The sequence below is a fragment of the Taudactylus pleione genome, unplaced genomic scaffold, assembly GCF_031769625.1.
Source record: "Taudactylus pleione unplaced genomic scaffold, aTauple2 ptg000013l, whole genome shotgun sequence".
NCBI lineage: Eukaryota > Metazoa > Chordata > Amphibia > Anura > Myobatrachidae > Taudactylus > Taudactylus pleione.
The window spans coordinates 2,990,068-3,001,482 of record NW_028284416.1 but is presented as its reverse complement, the minus strand read 5'-3'; the positions used below and the strand labels follow the sequence as shown (position 1 = coordinate 3,001,482).

Below are 11,415 nucleotides of genomic sequence, written 5' to 3'. Positions count from 1 at the left end.
ACCTTGTATAGTCTCCAGCCCCTTCTCTGTATCCCATGCACATGAACATCCCTCAGAATAACGTGTAATCCGTTAGTAATTCGCTTAGAACTGTTCCCAGTATCATCTAATCCCAGACCCCTCATCATCTGTGTCACCTGGCGTTTAGCGCGGGAACTAGGTCGCGCGTAAGCCCCGCCCCACCGCTGCCGCCCATTTATCCGGCGCCGCCAATCAGGGAACGGGGGCGTTGCTCCGTTTCGAGCGTCGCCCTATCGGCAGGCGGGCTGAGAGACTGGGTGGAGCTCCGGCAGTGCGTTCCAAGCCTCTCTCTCCTCCCCCGTCACGGATTCTGATCGGGGAGTTTTCCCGCCGGACCGGAAGAGGAAAGAAATCAGTTTCCGTTTCCTGCGTCGCTCCCGCCCGTTGCCCACTGATCAGCGAGAGTGAGAGCGGAGGGCAGGTAAGAGGATTATGGTGGCGGTGACGGGAGCTGTTGTGGGTGGGTGTGCGTGCGTCACAGGGCCCGGAGGCTGGGGAAGCCTCTGTACCACCGTCACCCCCCCCCCCCCCGGGCCTGTGTGTTCTCCTGTGCAGTGGGTGTGACACCCACCCCTTAGTGCTGTATACACTGATGATGTGGATGTCCTAGATATACTATCTATGCCACCCTATAGGATTATGCCTACTGTATACCTACTTCTGCACCTCCCTCCTATTGGCAGCCCTTATAGATGGCATAGGTGGCAGTATAGGTCATTCCACAGGGTAGATAATTTTAGTAGTGTCTTTGGTTTATTAACCAGGCAGAACAGGATTGCGGGATATCACACGATTAGTGCAGCAAGTACGTATTACGATTACACAGCGCTCCTGCGATGTATGTTCCATATCCTTTCTGGAAAGTATAGGCGGACGCAGGTAGTGTGAGACTTATGAGAACATGTGTCTGTACATACAGTGCACATTGACACTATGGGTGGTATTCAGTTGTTTCTACCCCCTTTCGCGCCTGACGGAGCTATTCTTTTGTTGTTCCTGTCGGTTGCGATCAGCTGCTGGAGCACCACCCAGGGGTTGCGAGCTGAAATGGGCAAAAAGTGACCCATTTGGGTGCCCAAATGGCACGCTTTACGATCGCGCCCACCATTTTGGTCGGGGTGGCCGTTTTGCGCTGCTAAACCCAACCTCTTTGGGCACGGTCAGCACCATCAGTTAAATAGCGCCCGCGATCTCCTGTCACTTTAGATCGGACACTCTAGAACAATCGAATATCGCCCTATACATGTAGTGTTACGGTGGTGGTGATGCAGTGGATTAGTAGCGTCACCGGCCTCTAACACCGTCTCATGTATCGCTGAAGACGTGCTGTATAGCGGTGAGCAGTAAGATAACCAGGTATCCGGTTTAGGAACGCTTATCATCCTCATCTGATTCCCAATAGGCATCACAGAAAGCCTGTAGATCTACACTTCAGTTTTCTCAAACGTTAGTTTCAAGGAACTTGTGCTTTTCAGGTATCTCAGGATTCACACAACAATAATCCAACGCGCTCTTCCAGGATTGATAGCCAATTAGCTGACACGACTGACTGCATGCGTGATGTCTGGATGTGTATCAATGCTTGCATACATTAAAATTCCACTCGCACTTTGATAAAAGCAATTACTGTAATTTCCTCCTTCACTGCCTCTGAAGTTGGACACAATCGTATGAGGATATCTAAAGCTTTGTCAATTGGTGTCCGGACTGGTTTAACATCTTCCATGCCAAATTTGTTGAGTATTCAAGATTTTCTTGATTCTCAGACCTAGTAGTTAATATGCTGGTCCAATAATTTTTTAGTTTGAATTTGTTGAAGTTTGATGTACCCGCAGTGGCCACTTTGTTTTAGCCCAAATGGTGCATACACACAGTCAGATTTAGCTGGTCTATATAAACGATAACGAGATTGTTTATATCGTCCATTTTGGAGCCGTTTCCAACCCCCAAACGACGGACGATGCGCGGACACGGATGGTCGATAACGATAATGACCATCGCCCGTGCGTGCAGTCCAACCTTGTCGATATCGATCAGGTTATTATAGGGACCCACGATTGTTGATTGCAGCTTGTTTAGTCGTTTGGGGGTTGGTGCTTTGCTGGATGTTCGATAACGATTATCCAGCACTTACAGGACGACCAGACAATGATATTTTTATCGTTGTCTGATCTGACCGTGTGTATGCACCAATACAATGATTTCTTTAGTAAGCATTTTTCCTCTAGAAATGTATTTACGTTATAACAATCCGGTGGCTCCATATAAATCTCCTCAGCTAGCTCACCGTTTAAAAAGCCTGAATCAAAGTCCAATTGGTATAGCAGTGAATCATACCTAGCAGATGTAGGAATGACCATATGCAATGTATTGTACCTTGCAACAGGTGAGAGGTTGTCAATGTCAAAACGACTGATTTCTGGGTTTAACCCTTGACGATAAATCGGACTTAGTAGCAAGCAAGACTTCAGTCTGTGTTTAGTTCCTTGCAGAAGACCCACTGCTCAGCCTGTCCATAATGCTCCACGTGCTTGCTGTCTAAGGACATAATCTCATTGTCTGTAGCTGATTTCCACTCTGTCCAGTTATTGCTTGACTTTGCTTCTTGTATAGTTTCAGTTTAACAGTAAACAAAGTTGGCCAACTTCTTGTTATACCTCTTATTTTGCGTACACACGGTACGATTTTAATGAACAATAATTATATCGTTAATTTTCTTTGTGCCTTCCAATCCTCAAACGACCAGCGATGCTCGGGCACGTATGGACGATAAATATACCGTCCATCGGCCATGCATGCAGGCCAACCTGGACGATATTGTCCAGGTTGCATAGGGATCGCGGGTCGCTGGCCCATCGTTGGTGGTGTGCTGGATGAACGATTTCGATCACCAACACACCGGGAAGGTGCAGGGAGATGAGTCAGCAATATCGCCGACCGTCCCATGTGTACGCACCATTAGGTGGTCTACCTTTGTTACACCTGCTCTCTGGTTGATCACTTGCATCTATCTGTAGTCTCAGTTTCTGACACACTTCCAGCTGTTGGCATGTCCAGCATCAAAAGTCCTTGTGGTGTTGCAACATTCAGGTTACTTTTGATTGAAGCTGTCTCACGAAAGACTACGTCTCTTGACTTTTGAACTTGTGATTAACAATGTTCCACAAACTGTGTCCTTTGCTTCGTTGACCATATCCAAACATAATACATGAGATAAACTTGGGATCTGATTTGCGTCTTTTCTTCTTTAGGAATATGGGCATATGCTTTACATTCAAATATACGGAGATGGTTGACACGTCTGTGTGCACTTGGAAATGGGCAATGTGTTTGCTTACCCTTCATGCAACGATCACATTCTGGTCTGTTAGTATTGTTCACTGACGACATCTAGAAATTTTTGTATAATGCCATTGTTAGGTGACCCAGAGATCTATTTACTAAGCCTTGGAAGGAGATAAAGTACCAGCCATTCAGCTCCTAACTGCCTTGTCCCAGACTGTATGTGAATAATGATAGTAGCTGGTTGGCTGTTACTTTATCTCTGTCCACTTTATCTCTGTCCAAGGCTTAGTAAAGAGACCCTCCAGTCTCCTCTGCCATAGTTCCATAGAGTGCTTGGAATCTGAAACTGCCATCGCACAGCACTCCTCATTGTCTATGATATACAGTTGTCGGCATCCGGTTGCCGTTGCAATTATAATCCTTATTTTATTGTACACAACGCACTGTTCCTCTGCAAACTGAGCCTTGTATCACTTCTCAAGTACACTGATAGCAATCAGATTGGTTCCTAGATTTGGTGCCGATAGTACGTTTTCTATGTCTGACAACTTTCACCTTTAATTCTCACGTGCACAGTAATTGTCCTAACTTTCGTGGCATTTAGGTCTTTATCGCCTAATCTTTTGACGTTCACAGGATTACATGACTTAAGTCGTTTGAACCAACTCTCGTTACATCTGAAGTGCCTTGTGGCTCCTGATTCCATTTACCAGTATTCTTTGCGGAGACTGCTTAGTTTAAAGCTGACCCATTCTTTCTATCACTTTTACATGATGAAATACCACTTGGTTCACGTGCTATATATTCTAAGGCATTGTGTTCCATTTTTGTGACACTTGAAGCATTTGTACTTTTAGGTTTTGTATAGTCTCTGTTGATATCTTGGTAGTGCATGACTAAAAAGTTACTGGGCAAGGCTGGAAGTCGTGCCTCTAGTATTCTGGGATCCTATTTCCGGACAGAGACATCACAGGGTGCTGACTCCCTGAACCTCCCTTGGGCTCCACTGAACACTGTGTCCTAAACAAACTGTATGCACTGTACAGTACTTCCTAAATTTATTTACTCTCCTAGTGTTCACTCTAGGTCCGGCAGCAGGCAGGGCGCCGGACCTAGCGCTAGGGCACTTCTGCACGCGCCGAAATAGGGGGCGTGGCCAAAGAAAAGGGGACGTCTCTTTATGACGAGTCCCCTGTTCGTCACTCCTGGGGGCGTGCCTGGCACTTATGGACATGCTGGGCAGCCCCCAAGCGCTGCTGTCACAGTGAATAGATGCCGGGCGGCATCCATTCACCGCCGGTGACCGCTGCGCTGGAGTTTTGACCACCCACGGGACACTGATCCGCGGGTGGAGACAGAATCTGCAGGCTTGCTCAGCAGGGCGCCGCGCTGGAGGGTAGGGTGCAGCGTACCGCTAAAACAGCCTAGCGGGAACGCTACTGTCCCCTCTGCTCCCTAATTATACTGTGTATGCTGTGCCCTAAACATGCTGTAAGTGTTGCTTCCTTCCACTGTGTGCGGTTTCCTAAATCTGTTCACACTTCTTCCTTCTGCTGTAACCTGTACCTTACTGTGTGTGCAGATTCCGTCCACAGTACATTCCCTAAATATACTGTATTTGCTGCTACTTCCTGCTTTGCTATTACCTATACACCTCTATACTGCTCCCTTTTGCTGTACCCATTTCTTTAAATATACAGAGTGTTTAGGCGCAAGAACAGGCATTCTCCGACTAAACTTCCCGGCGTGATGCTGTTTTCCCGGCGCTAATGGCAGAAAACAGCATCGCGCCTGGACTTTTGTCGGATTTCTGCTCGCATTCCCGGAGGGATGTGAGAAGGAATTCTAGTCGGGCTTAGCAGCGCATGTGAATTGAAATGCTCCAGGAGCTGATTCCGGGCGCTATTGACTTCACGTTGAATAGAATCGTGCCCTAAACACACTATTTATGCTACTCCCTTCCACTGTGCCTTAAGATTACATTTTACTCTTCTCCCTTCTGTGTGCTGTGTAATAAACATACTATATATGTTGCTGCCTTTCCTACCACTGTGTGCTGCTCTTTTGTACCATACACACCCCGCCCCTCCACTCTATGCTGGCCCCTAAGCCTAATCTACATTAGATGCTACGTCCTACCATTGTGTACTTTTCCCTAAGCATTATCATACTACGCTATTCCTTAAACTATATACACTGCTCCCGTCCTTAGTGTTCACTCTAGCTCCAGTGGCAGGCAGGGCGCCGAAGCTAGAGAGGGCACTTCCATGTGTGCCCCCGATAAGGGGGCGTGGCCATTGAAAAGGGGGCGTGTCTATAAGACACGTCCCCTTTTCGTCACTCTTGGGGGCATGCCCGGCACTTATGGACACGTCGGGCAGCCCCCAAGCGCTGCCGACAGGGAGAATAGATCCCGGGCGCCCGGCATCTATTCTCCAACGGTGACCCGGTCACCGCACATTTCCCCACCAGCAGGACACTGTGACCTGCGGGTGAAGACGGCACCCGCAGGCTGTGAGGGCAGGGAGCTTTCTGCCCTCCTTCTGGAGGGCAGGGTGCTTTTTGCCCTCCAGTAGGGAGTGCAGGGCGCCGCGTCCCGCTAAAACAGCCTAGCGGGAAATCTACGTTCTCTCTACGCTGTTCTATAAAAAGTTATACCCTGCTCCTTTTCTGAATACACTACCCCTTTATCATACTGTATGCGCTACATTCTTACACTGTCTCCGCTGCTTCTCATACATATTAGCGTTCCCGCTAGGCTGTTTTAGCGGGGCGCGGCGCCCTGCCCTCCTTCTGGAGGGCAAAAAGCACCCTGCCCTCCAGGAGGAGGGCAAAAAGCGCCCTGCCCTCACAGCCTGCGGGAGCCGTTCTCACCCGCGGGACGCAGTGTCCCGCGGGTGGAGAAACATGCGGTGACCCGGTCACCGCCGGAGAATAGACGCCGGGCGCATGCGCCCGGCATCTATTCTCCCTGTCTGCAGGGCTTGGGGGCTGCCCGGCGTGTCCGTAAGTGCCGGGCACGTTCCCAAGAGTGACGAAAAGGGGACGCGTCTTATAGACACGCCCCCTTTTCCGATGACCACGCCCCCTTCTCGGTCGCGCGCGCACAGGCATGCCCTCTCTAGCTCCGGCACCCTGCCTCCCGCCGGTGCTAGAGGGAACACTACATATTGATGTGTTGCTCCCCTCCACCGTATGTTGCTACTTATAATATACTGTATATGCTGTTATTTTCAATTGTATGTTGCTCCCTAAATTTAGTGTATGCACTGCTTCCTTCTTACAGCACTTCCTAAACAGTTGTCCCTATATGAGCTGCTCCCTAAACCTTTTATATGCACTAATCCCTACCACAGTATATTGCTCCCTAAACATTCTGTATGTGCTGATCCCTACCATTGTCTGCAGCTCACTAAAGCCACTGTATGCTTGCTGATCCCTACCGCTGTATGCTGCTTCCTAAACATACTATATTAGTGTTCCTTCTAGCTTCTTGAATCGGGCAGGGCGCCAATCCAGAAGCAGGGCACATATGCGAGTGCCGAAGGCCTCTTGGGGAGGTGCGTGACCGGGCCCCCCCCGTTTCCATCATTATAGGGGGCATGCATCTGCCAAGAGGCAACTAATGTATTTGTGTTTTTATCTATTTCACTATTTTATTATAGATGCTTCCTGGGAAAACTCCCATGTTCACAAATGATATATTGATGAAAACTGAGAATTTATGTAATGTTCATATTTACTGTGTAGTTGAATATCTACGATTTTATGCACATGGAGAATTGTTGCGTTGTCTTTCAGTCTATTTATTTCTATTATTAAAATGTTTTTTTCAGGAAGAACATTGAGGGTTACTTCGTACTGGGTACATTATTAAGTCGTTTGCCGTGGATTACTGGGCGAACTGCGTGTGTTTTGGCTTTTCTGGATACCCAGATTCATGTGTCAAAATCTTGACTTGTAGGTGAATCTAGAATCCAATAGTTAATGTATCAGAAACGCAGACATACTAATAGCCTTTTAATTTTATATATCGTGATACAATTACATTTCTTAATAGTCCGTGTAATTAGATTTATGAATGGCATTTGGCTGCAGAGGAGGTTTAGATATAAGTTTTCCAAAGAAACATTGTGAAAGTGAAGGAGAGGATTATATAATTAGAGGTATGATTAGATCCTGGCTAACCTATTTTCTTTTATTACTTTTCAACTGCTGTTTTAGGAAATAGTAAATATATATTAGGAAGTAAGGTGTAAACATTTGCAGGGGTTGTCCTCAATGTAGATATTTATTCTTCTGTATTATTTTTATGACCTTGATACAAAGATAGTATCTGTATACATTGGACTGGACGCTGTTTTACACACTGGGCAAGTCCTTGTCCTGAATATTTTGCCCCTTTCATTAATTTGTGTGGAAGGCTTTTCTCACTTTTTTATATTCTTTGCAAATCTGTATATTCCATAGAAGTTACGCAGATTTATCTGTTGCATGTTTCATAAATTAGCATTTTACTTTGCTACACAGTTACTTGTTCCAATGCGTGATGTCCGGATTATTCCAGTGAAATGCGTTGTGTTTCTACTTCAGGGTCCATAGGGGGTCCACAGGGTTGACCTTGGGGTATAGCTGGATCTGGATCCATGGGCACCACGCAGTTAAAGCTTTAGTTGCTCCCAGGATGCACTTGGGTCCGTCCTCCTCTATACCCCGCCCCCGGCCACAGCACCTTTGAGTTGGTGCCCGGCCGGAGTCGGGTCACCTGCGCAGGGGGGCTGCAGGAGCAGCCCCCAAAAGCTTTCTATTTTTATTTAAAAAAAAAAAAGAGCCTGTTAGATTTTTATTTTAAAACAGAGGCTCTAGTGTGGCAGCGACAGGCTGTCTATGCAGACGCACACGCTGCCGCTCTCCTTCCCCGCTGGCGCCGCGACGCCAGTACTGCACTGGGGATCGCGGCGGGAGGCCAGAGTCCGTACTAGCCGGACTCTGGGTCCCTCCCTGGACTGCTGCCGGAGTCGCCGGGGACAAGGTAAGCCGCGAGTCGCCGATTAGCGGCGGCTCGCGGGTTTTGCCTGCAGATGCAGTCCTTTGCCCCCGGTCCTAGGGGACAGACCGGGGACCGCTAGCGGTGGCGGCGGGCTCCCCCTCTGAGGAGGAATAACCCGTGGGACCACTAGACCACCAGGGATATATGGCAAGCGGGATGCCGGCAAGCCCTGGGGTTAATATGCTAGCCAGGGGAGGAAGCCTTCCCTCAGCGGCTCCTCCCCTCAGCTCAGCGCGCCTTTCAGCACGGAGTCTGGCGTCGCTGAGCTGCAGCTACTCGGCCACTCCTCCTCTGAGGTCTCCAGCGGCCATTTTCTCACAGTGGCAGCGCAGATATTCAGGGAGCACGCGGACCGGTCCCCCTGTGTACCTCTCCCCTGATTAAGGACAGCGTACACAGCACTATAGCCCTCCCAGACACTGAATCTGGGCAGGTTGATTGTAGTGGAAAGGTGCAGTGAGTATATCTTCCTGCATGGTATGTGACTTTTGCTAGTGCTGCCTGTCTGTGCTTTTTTTCTACTTACTGTCAGCTTATACCTATCCCTTTACTTCTCCTATAAGCCCTACAGGTGTGTGGGGGAGGGGCGTTTCTACTGACCTCACTTATATAGATCACGTATTTGTGAGGTCCGTCACATACAGTTGTGTGCTACTCAGTGCCATATTGTGGGCTGTTGTTCAGCACACCGGTGAGTGCGTTTTACTTCTACCCTGGTGCCAGATATATAATATATTCTGTCATGTCAGACGAGGAGGTTGAGCGCTCAGTGGCTCCGGTGTTGGCCTCCTGCGGACGCTGTTCTGCAGGAGTAGATAGGGAGGATTTGTCACAGGATGGCCTGTGTAGTCGATGCCAGGTGGCTCCTGGCCCATCCAGACCTTCTCTGGCGCAGGAACCACCGTGGGCGATGTTTTCTCAAGTGCTGGTGTCTATTGCGGACCGTCTGTCGGTCCCGACTGCTCTCCCTACTAGGTCGTTGTCCCAGCCGACCATCCCCCATTCCCCGGGTGTCCCGCAGTTATTGCGGAGTCCTCCTGGGTCTCAGTCGGTGGGTCCCTATGCGGGGTTGCCTATGTATATACAGGCTTCCCCTGTGCCGCAGCAGCCTGTGGTACCTTTTCAGGCCCCTATGGTGACTCCTCCACCCTGGGTGGATGTGCTCTACAACTCCGTGCAAAATTTGGCGGCCGCTTCCTCAGCTTTTCAGTCAATGTTGCAGACTGACATGCCTTCTAGGATTTCAAAACGCCCACTCATGACACGGGCTGCTCAGGTATCGGACTCAGAGGGTTCCTCAGATGATGGGGAGGTCCCTGATGACACTGACTCGGACGCCTCGGTCCAGGAAATGGATACCAAGTCGTCCATTAATGTGCGAGCACTAGTTAGGGCGGTGCGAGCTATTCTTCTTATAGAGGATGAGGCACCGGTTCCTAAGTCGAAGTTTCCTAGTTTCAAAAAAACTAAGGTGGCTTCTGCGGTGTTTCCCCTGTCGGATCAGTTGACGGATCATATGGCGGTAGCTTGGCAGGCGCCCAGTAAGAGATTCCTTCCTCAGAAGCGGTTGGCTTCTAATTACCCCTTCCCTGAGGCACATTGTAAAAAATGGGAAACTCCACCGGCGGTGGATTCCCATGTCACCCGTTTAACTCGGGGCGCCACCTTACCATTACCGTCGATATCCTCGCTGAAGGATCCCACGGACAGGAAAGTTGAGACTTGCTTAAAGTCTATTTACTCCCTCTCCGGGGCGGTGGCCCGACCGTCCATGGCCATCTCCTGGGTGGCCAAGGCCATTGAGGGGTGGGCCAATGCATTGGAAGATACCTTCCCGGACGACGCTCCGGATGTCCAGCGGGCGTTGTTGGGACAAATGAGGGACGCTGCTTCTTACATTGGAGAAGCTTCTTTAGATGCTAGTCTGCTGACCTCGCGGGTATCGGCTGCAGCGGTGTCTGCCCGCCGATCCTTATGGTTGCGGTCCTGGAGAGCGGACTCTGATTCAAAGAAAGGTCTGGAGGCCTTACCTTTCAATGGGGAATTACTATTTGGTCCGGACTTGGACAAAATAGTGGACACCCTGGCTAAATCCAAGTCGGCCTTCCTCCCTTCGGCGGCACTGCCTGCTAAGGTTCGGAGTTCGGCTTTTCGTTCCTTTCGGGTTCAGGGTAAGGCGAAAGGTCAGTCCTTCCCGAGACAGTCTGCGAGTAAGACGGCCTCTAAACCCAAGAAGCAAGCCTGGAGTGCTTGGCGCCCTTTTTCCAAGCAGGAAGATAAACCTGCGGCCTGATGGGACGGGCCTCCCTCTGGGGGACCACAGAGTGGGAGGCCGACTTCTTCTATTTGCCCAGTGCTGGCACAATACCACCACGGATGCCTGGGTTCGAGAAGTGGTCTCCCAGGGGTACGCCCTGTCTTTTCGGCACAGACCACCCCACCAGTTTTTCTGCACAAGTCCTTCTCAGGACAAGACCAAGGCGTTACAGGTTCAGGAGGCTATAGAGTCCTTGCTGAAAGCAGGGGTCATTGTTCCCGTTCCTCTATCACAAAGAGGGACGGGGTATTATTCGTCTCTGTTTCTGGTGCAGAAACCCAATGGTTCTCATCGCCCTATCCTCAACTTGAAGTCTCTGAACAAATTCCTCAGAGTTCCCAAGTTCAGGATGGAAACGTTACGTTCCATCATTCTGGCGATGGAACCGGGGGATTACATGGTGTCCCTGGACATCCAGGACGCCTACCTCCATGTTCCGATAGCATCTTCACATCAGCGGTATCTGAGGTTCGCTATCCTTCAACACCACTATCAGTTCCGGGCGCTACCCTTTGGTCTCTCCACGGCACCGAGGGTGTTCACGAAGATTATGGCGGTCATGGCCGCACATCTTCGGAACCAGAATGTACGGCTGCTGCCGTACCTGGACGACCTCCTGTTGCTGGCGAGCTCCCCGGAGGTACTGGTTCAACATCTCCACCTGACGATCGCTTGCCTGCAAGCACACGGGTGGTTGATAAATTGGAAAAAGTCCTCCCTGATTCCATCACAGCGGATGGTT

General features: G+C 49.7%; 1 protein-coding gene across 5 annotated transcripts in view; it reads left to right on the top strand.

Moving 5' to 3' along the window:
• The first annotated feature begins 289 nt into the window (after positions 1–289).
• LOC148542320 (methyl-CpG-binding domain protein 1-like) overlaps positions 290–11,415 on the top strand; it is a 45,410-nt gene continuing 34,284 nt past the window's right edge. For 4 of the 5 annotated variants that reach the window (XM_088470082.1, XM_088470088.1, XM_088470107.1 and 1 more), the window contains exon 1: positions 364–442. The gene's annotated coding sequence lies outside the window, so the exon portion shown is untranslated. Of the gene's footprint in view, positions 443–11,415 lie in introns of all 5 variants that reach the window. The other variant, XM_088470116.1, reaches the window with a different exon arrangement.